Source organism: Belonocnema kinseyi, chromosome 5 (assembly GCF_010883055.1).
Source record: "Belonocnema kinseyi isolate 2016_QV_RU_SX_M_011 chromosome 5, B_treatae_v1, whole genome shotgun sequence".
In the NCBI taxonomy this organism is placed as follows: domain Eukaryota; kingdom Metazoa; phylum Arthropoda; class Insecta; order Hymenoptera; family Cynipidae; genus Belonocnema; species Belonocnema kinseyi.
The window spans coordinates 145,502,697-145,511,924 of NC_046661.1; positions in this window are offsets into that span (position 1 = coordinate 145,502,697).

Here is a 9,228-nt window from a genome sequence, read left to right on the forward strand (position 1 = left end):
ATTCAACTATTTTGTTAACAAATTTTCTAAATTTTAGAAAATTACATTATTTTGTTAAAAAGTGTCCTTTTTGATTGAAAAGTTGATTTTTCGATTAAAAATGATTTTTTATTTAAAACTCGTTGTTTTTTTCTAAACAATTAATTTTCTAATTAAAAACGTAACTTCCATTTTTTTTTAAGATTTATTTTTTCTAAATGTAATTTTATCATTTGTCAAAAAATTCAATGTTTTCCTAAAAATTCTTATTTTTCAGTAAAAAATTAATTTCTTGATTAAAAATTAATTTTTTTGATTCAAAAAAAGTTAAAATTTTTTCTAAATCTTAGAAAATTAAACTATTTTGTTAAAAAGTGTCCTTTTGATTGAAAATTCCATTATTCGTTAAAAAATTAGACTTTTTTGTTGAAAATTCGTTGTTTTTTTTTTTACTAAATAATTAATTTTTTAATTAAAAATTTAATTTTTCCATATTTGCTTAAAAGATTTATTTTTTCTAAATGAAATCTTACTATTTGCCAAAAAATTTAATGTATTGCTAAAAAATTAGATTTTTCAGTATAAAGTTAAATTTCTTGATCAAAATTTCATATTTTTTAAAATGAAAATTCAACTATTTTGTTAACAAATTTTCTAAATTTTAGAAAATTACATTATTTTGTTAAAAAGTGTCCTTTTTGATTGAAAAGTTGATTTTTCGATTAAAAATTATTTTTTATTTAAAACTCGTTGTTTTTTTCTAAACAATTAATTTTCTAATTAAAAATGTAACTTCCATTTTTTTTTTAAGATTTATTTTTTCTAAATGTAATTTTATCATTTGTCAAAAAATTCAATGTTTTCCTAAAAATTCTTATTTTTCAGTAAAAAATTAATTTCTTGATTAAAAATTAATTTTTTTGATTCAAAATTCAACAATTTAGTTAAGAATTATTTTTTTTTTGTTGAAAATTAATTTTTTAATTTAAAATGTAATTATTCCATTTTTATTTAAAAGATTTATTTTTTCTAGATGAAATTGGACTATTTCTTAAAAAATTTAATGTTTTGCTAAACATTTTTATTTTTCAGTAAAAAATTAAACTATTTTGTTGAAAAGTGTCCTTTCTGATGGAAAAGGCCATTTTTTGGTTGAAAATTCCACTTTTTTTTATTGAAAGTTCGTTGTTTTTTTGCTAAATTTTTGACTTAATTATTAATTTTTTGATTGAAAATGTAAATATTCCATTTTTTGTTGAAAGATTTATCTTTTGTAGATGAAATTTAAAATCTTGACTAAAATTTTATATGTTTTGTTGAAAATTCGTATTTTTCGGTAAAAATAAATCTTCTTGGTTAAAAATTCATGTTTTGGGTTGAAAATTATCCATTTAGGTTTTCTTAAAAATGTATTTTTTGAGTAAATAATGGATTTTAAAATTTAAAATGTAATTATTTTCAATTTTTAGTCAAAAATTTATCTTCTTTAGATTAAATTTAACTGTTTGGCTAAATAATTGATATTTTTCGTTAAAAAAAATATTAAATAACTATTATTGTTTGAAAATGAGTTTTTTTGGAAATAATTAGTTTTCTAATTGAAAATGTACCTATCACATTTTTGGTTATAGTTTTAATTAATATTTTTGTTTAAAAATTCATGTTTTGCTTAAAAAATCATGTTTTGAGTTCAAAATTCAACTTTTTTCTTGAAAATTTCTTTTTTTTTTTGGTAAATAATGGATTTTTTAAATGAAAATGTAATTATTCCGTTTTTTTAGATATTTATCTTTTTGAGATAAACTTTTAACTCTTTATGTAAAAATTCACGTGTTTTTCTGGAAATTCGTATCTTTCGGTAAAAAAATAATCATCTTGGTTACAAATTTAACTATTTAATTAAAAATTGATCTACTTTTTTGAAAATTAAACTATTTTGTTAAAAAGTGCCATTTTTTATTGAAAAGTCAATTTTTCGGTTAAAAAGACAACTTTTTCGTTGAATTTTTTTTTGCTAAATAATTAATTTTTTAATTAAAAATGTAACTATTGCATTTTTGGTTGAAAGTTTGATTTTTTTTGGATGAAGTTTAACGATTTTTGGTAAATAATAATTTTTTTAAACGATAATGTTACTTGCATTTGTGGCTAAAGATTTATCTTTTTTCTTTAGATTAAATTTAACTGTTAGGCTAAAAATGCACATGTTTTGCTGAAAATTTGTATTTTTCGTTAGAAGATATCTTCATAGTTAATAATTCATATTTTTGGTAGAAATGTTAAATATTGGGTTCAAAATTAATCTGATTTTTTTTAAAGCGAACCTATTTTGTTAAAAAGTACCATTTTTGATTGAAAAATCCATTTTTCGGTTAAAAATGTGACTTTTTTTAAATTGAAAATTCGTTGTTTTTTTTGCTACATTATTAATTTTTTGAATAAAAATGGAACTATTCCATTTTTGTTTAAAAGATTTCTTTTTTTTTTAATTAATTTTTTTAAAATGTAAATTTAACGATTCCATTTTTGTAGTTAAAAATGGATATTTTTTAGTTGGAAATTTATGATTTTCGTTGAAAATTAAAGTATTTGCTGAAAAATTAATCTACTTTATTGAAAATTAAAAAATTTTGCTTTAAAGTATCCCTTTTAGTTTAAAAGTCAACTGTTTGATTAAAAATTTGTCTCTAATTTTTTAAATAAAAATGTAGCTACTCCATTTTTAGTTGAAGATTGATCTTTTGTTGATAAAATTTAACTGTTTGGTTAAAAGCTTATGTATTTTGTTGAAAATTCGTTTTTTTGCGGTAAAAGATTAACCTTTTTGATTAAAAATTCATATTTTTTATTGAAAATTGAACTATTTAGTTGAACATTAAATAGAAACCATTTCAAAAATGCATGTTTTTGTTTGAAAATTCAACTTTTTGGTTAAAAACTAATCTAAAATTTGAAAATTTGTTGGTAAGTATTTAAAAAAATTAAAAATCTTGTTTATAAATTCATTCTCTTGGTTGAAAATTCAACTCTAATTAATCCACTTAAAAAAAAACTATTTTATCAAAAAGTGTCCTTTTTCATTGAAAAATCAATTTTTGTTTGGCTGCAAATTTCTTTGTTTTTGTAAAAAGTTCCTTATCTAAAATGTAAATGTACTATTTTTGATTTCAAGATTTTTGTTTTTTAAATGAAATTCAACTGTCTGGCAAAAAAATCATATGTTATATTAAAAATTTGTATTTTTCGGCAAAAATTAGTCTTTTGTATTAAAGCTTTTGGAAGACACGGATGCAGAAACGGGGCCTGATTCGGCAAGATAATTATTAACTGTCAACAATAACTGCATATGAATTCAATCAGTTTGTTTTCAAATATTTTCTTAAAAATCCTTTTTTTGTTGTTAAAAAACCATTTTTTTTTACTGAAAATTTCATTTTCGTATGTAATTTTATCTTTTTTTAATTTGAAAAATCATTATTTTGGTTGAAAATTAAATTCTCTCCTAAAAATTAATCTAGTTTATTTAAATTTGAGCAATTTTGTTTAAGAGTATCCCTTTTGTTTGAAAATCCATTGTTTTATTGAAAATTCGCTTGTTTTGGTAAACAATTTTTTATTTGAAAATGTAACTTTCATTTTTTGTTGAAGATTGATCTTATTTAGATAAAATTTAACCGTTTAGCAAAGAATTCGTGTGTTTTGTTAGAAATTCGGTATTTTTCGGTAAAAAAGTATTCAAAGTTGGCCCGAACACCTGCAAAGAAGGGTTTCATAGCCTATAAAAACTTTAATTTATATCATAATAGAATCTTAAACCAAAATATTTTAAAATTTTGTAAAATAAAAATTTTGAACAAAAAATGTATAAAAAAATGTTTGAAGAAAAAAATTTGACGAAAAAAATGTTTAAAAAAATCTGATGAAAATATGGCTGAAAGTAAATCTTGGCGCTTTGGCGCGTATGTCTTTTTGCTGTGCCCAATGTTGGCGCCAAATATTGCACTTTTGGAATTTAAAACTTTGGCGCTTATACCCCTTTGCGTTCCCAAATGTTGGTGCTTATACCCCTTTGCTGTGTCAAATGTTGACGCCAAATTTTACCCTTTTGGAATTTCAAACTTTGGCGGTTATACCCCTTTGCGGTCTCAAATGTTGGTTTTTTACCCCTTTACGGTGCCAAACTTTGGCGCCTGCACCCCTTTTATGTGCCAAATGCTGATGCTATCCCTGGCGGACCGAAGGAACCGAATGGAGCCTCTACAAAGTACCCCTAAAGACCACATTGGGTCCCCATTCGTTTCCTTTTAAAAAAACTAAAAAAAAACAGCAAGGTCAACTTTTAGACTGTTGATATTCGGATTCTACGTTAAATTTGCGATTAGAATCTCATGGAGTAATCGCAATATTTTTTTGCAGCGTTAAACATGTAAAAAAATGTAATTAACTTCTGCTGAAGGTGACTTCAAGCGCATCCATAATAGCTCAAGTAGTATGTTGTGCGCGAAGTTTAAAAGTAAACTTCTCTGTAACTTGCATCGCAGCGTTGTTGTCTGAGGTGTCCACTGCGTGGCGCTAGCATCAAGACAATGTAACAGATAGCTGTTTTACCGACTGAAAATTACGATACTTAGGCGGCAAAATTATGAAGCTTCACATTTAATAAAAATTGAAGTTTAATATTAATTAAAATGAGTTAGGATGTAGGAATTTGGCAATCGCAAGTGGCGGGTCGACTTGTCCTAACAGGAACAAGATAAAAGGGTGTAAATAATACTGAGAAACTGTATATAGAGATTTCTTTGTTGACAGCAAAATTATATATTCCAAGAAGGACTCATCAAAGCATTTTGGAATTTTGCTTGTTTAAAATAATACTTGTATTTAAGATATTGTAAGTTGTGAAAGAAATCTGAACAGGAAGTGAGCAATGAGAGTTTTCTCATGTTAAACTATCTTAATGAGTTTTAGTTTTGCGAATTGCTGATTGAAACTTTGAGTTTAAGAATTCAAATTAGTTTGGGATTTCAAGTTCATGAGTCGTTGATTTAAGAAATAAGTTTCATTATGTAGAGATATTCAAGTTGTAGATCGTTGAGTCAAAATAACCTATTTGGAAGCGCGTTGTCGGCGGATGTGGACTTGTTAGATTTATAAATGTTAAATTCCTGTACGTGCTTAATACTAATCTTTCTTATCCGTTTTCGTTGCCGCAACCGTCGTCGCGGCCATCATGAATATTAAAACGTGAGGGCCCGTAATTATCGCGTGGGCGGATTTTTTTAGATTAAAAGTGGGATCTTAAGAAAGCTCATTGGCTACTTTCCTCGTTAGATGAATGAAGTATAAGAAATGTACAGAGAGAAGGGGACCATGGGCTACTGTGTTGGATCCATCGATCCCTAAAAAGTCAGAAAAATAAGAAAGATCCTTCCTTCGGTCGCGACCGGTCGGTTTTGTCTTTGCTTCTGTAAAATTGTAGTTTTCAATTATTTTTGAAAAGAAGGATCTGACTATTGTAAATTTGATTTGATAATTAAATACTGAATTAAATTGAACTTTGTGATTTTCATTTTTTTTCCTTTTGAATTTAAAATTGAATTTCAACGAGTTTAGTTACACTCAAATAGTAGGTTTTCATCGCAGAGGAGTTGAGGTTCTAACCTCTGCTAGCGGTCTGAGAGGAGAGGTCAACGTTGGTGGATGCAGAATCCATTACGGAAGTACAATTTTCAAACTTTAGCGCGCTTTAGGAGGAAGGCGTGTCACAACGAAATTCTTAAAGTTACCGACGGAACGCTTACTAACTGCTATTAAAAGAAGATACACTTGAAGGCGCCTTCGGCCCATGTAAATGACCGGTATTTTATTTTTGAAGTTTTTAACGGCCAAGAAAAAGGGTATTTTCGCCATTATTTGGAACAGCAAAGGGCATTACCATAGCGGACCGAAGGAACCGAACGGAGCCTCTACACAGTACCCGTAAAGACCCCATTGGGTCCCCATTCGGTTCCTTTTTAAAAAACTGAAAAAAAACAGCAAAATCAACTTTTAAATTGTTCAATATTGGATTCTACGTTAAAATTTGCATCAAAAACCCTTTTTCTTGACCAAATGATCCCTTTTTGGAATTTCAAAACTGCCACTTATACCCCTTTACGGTACCAAATGTTGGTGTTTATACCACTATGCTGTGACAAATTTCAGCGCTTATGCCCTTTTTTTAATTTAATACTTTAGCTACTATGCCTTTTTGTACCTTTTGCTGTGCCAAAATGTTAGGGCTTATGCCCCTTTGCGCTTAAAATCTCAGAAGCCTAGGGTACTTTATAAATAAGTTATTAATGTTTTTAATTTCGTCATATTTAACATTGCGTCTTATGAGAGATGGCTGTTTTGAGCTCTTTACTGAGTGTTATCTAAGTAACCACCATGAAGATATTATTGATAATTTTTTAAATGAAAAACAAGTATTTCAAAATTGAGGTGCAAAAATAATATTCACTATTTGGTTCCTGTATATAAGTGAAAAAAATAATTAATCACGAAACTTGCGCTTCTGAACGTTGACTATCGCAATTTGGCAACATCGCGAGGCGCGATCAATGTAGATCTCAGTCAGACGTTGATTCATGTCGCCGGCGACATGATTACAATGTTGCCAGATTTTAACTCAGTAAGTCATACGAGTGTAGGTAGTACGACTGGATAGTCGACTGATCTCGGCAGTTGTGATGGTTCCTCCTTAACTGAAACATACACAAGTCGAAAAATTCCCTCTTACTCTTGGCGCGTACGATATTTTTCATAACAAATGGATGATCTCTGACGTTTCTCGAAATACAGTCATGAATTCAGCCCATATTAGATTTCGAATAAAGGAAGCATGATTTACGCTAATTATAAGGATAACTCGAGTAAAAATGCTTCGACTTGAGTTCGACTTGGTTATGTCTTGAGTTTGTCTCCAAGACATCGATGCCTGACTGCGTCTCAAAACTGAGTCGAGACATAAGCCTTCGTCTTACTTTTATGGCCACAACAGGTAAACCGGCGTTTACTTGTCGCAAGTCAAGTCTTGTCTTGGCTAAGACGACATTTACTTGTCTCAAGTATACCTGCCTTGATACGAACCTTTTTCGGCTCATAAATGAGATTAAAGTAAATGAATTAAAAATTTGTAATTATTAAATTAATTATTTTTAATTTAAAAATTCAAAATCTGTGGGTCTGAACGAATATATACCCTGGCGGACCGAAGGCACCGAAAGGAGTCTCCACAAAGTACCCGTAAAGACCCCATTGGGTCCTCGTTAGGTTCCTTTTTTAAAAAACTCAAAAATACAGCAAGATGAACTTTTAAACTGTTGAAATTCGGATTCTACGTTAAATTTATTCCGTGACCTTCAATAGTGAATTTCAACGTAGAATCCGAATTTCAACAATTTAAAAGTTGATTTTTCTGGTTTTTTTTTTTTAGTTTTTTAAGAAGGGACCGAATGGGGACCCAATGGAGTCTTTACTGGTACTTTGTAGAGGCTCCATTCGGTTCCTTCGGTCTGCCAAGGATAACCCTTAAAATGTCAGAAGGAACCTGTTTTTTAGGACAGGTATATACTCGAAGTTATAAACGGCTCGTGTTGAAGTCATTAAAATTTGAGTCAAGGGATAAATTTTTGTCTTCAAGGCATAGAAACTTGTCTCCAAGACATAACTTGAACTCTGGCTCCGTCTCAAAGCCGAGACATTCTCAAGTCGACCTTTTCGACTTCAGCATGTCTTGATTGGGGGCAATTCAAGTCGAGCTCAAGTCGAAGTATTTTTACTCGGGAACTTACCATAAATTGCCAAAAATTCAATTTGAAAGTCTACAAATATCCGGACATTTATGAAAATTTTCGGTCATTTATGGTAATTTTCAGGTAAATATGGAAACTTATCATAATTTACCCAAAATTCAATATCCAACATTTTTATAAATTTCCAGAAATAGAATGGAGATAATAGAGCTCATATAAGAGAAAGAATAAAAAAGCAGCAGGGGCAATCTAACAGATATGGGGAATAAGAAAAAGAAGGTTTAAAAAAATCGTTATTTGATACGCTGGTGTGGCCGGCGTTAGGTTATGGAGCAGAGATATGAGAATAAAAAGAGAGGAAAGATATCAACAGTTTACAAGAAAGATATATACGGTGAACACTAAGGGTAGACTGGAGGACGCCAGGATATATGGTGAGAGAAGAAGCGCAAAAAATAAAATATCGGGAAAGAGGGCATGGAAATTTGTGACAAAGCTAAGGGAGGAAAGGGGAGAGGAGTTAGCGAGAAAGTGTATGATGGAAGTAGAAGAGATGAAAGAGAGGGCGATAGAATAAACGAGATGGGAAGAAGAAGAAAGGGAGTTCTTTAATATTACAAATATAGAAGACGGGACTGGACTAAACTACGAAGAATTGGAAAAAAGGAGAGGGAAAGGCGACTAATAAAAAGATGAGGGATGATTGAGGAATCAAAATATAATAAACGTTATAAGATGATAAAAAAGGAAGAAGTGCCAAAGTATTCAGAAAAAGGATGGGGAAAGAGAAGGTGGATCAGAATTGCAAGTTCTAGATATGGAAACAAGGTAAGGGAAGGAATGTATTGAAAAAAGAAAGACAATAGAAGGTGCGGAATCTGTGAGTGGGAAGAGGAAACATGGGAGCATGTACGTGAAAGATGTATAGGAGAGAAATGGAAGACAGAGGAAGCTTGAAAGAGAATGTGGTAAACATTCTAGGTGAGGATGGATCAGGGGAAAAATGGACAAAGGAGTTGGGATGTGCTAGAGGAGCGAATGAGAGAGAATGAGAGAATGCATGCAAACGTAAAATGGCAAAATGGAGGTGCAAGAGAAGTGAAAGAAAAACAAAATTGAAGTCGCTTAGGTTAGAAGCGTAAAGATTGTAAGTAATGGTTATGTAATAGCATAAGTGGATTAAGATGCGCGATGCGTTTGCATTATCATTCTTTCTCTCTCGCTTGCACTCTCGCTTTCGATCGCACGCTTACCTTTTCACTAACACGTCGTAAATTAGTAAGGTAGTTAGTAAGAGATAATTAAACGAGGGAACGTAGGGGAAGTGAGGAGAAATTGGTGGGTAAGTAGAATAAGTGACGGAACACTAGGGAGAGGTATTGGGGAAACCGATTTATAGTCAGGGAGGCTAGCGTGGGAAGAAAAGGGATGGCTACTAAGGTAGTGCGTGTGA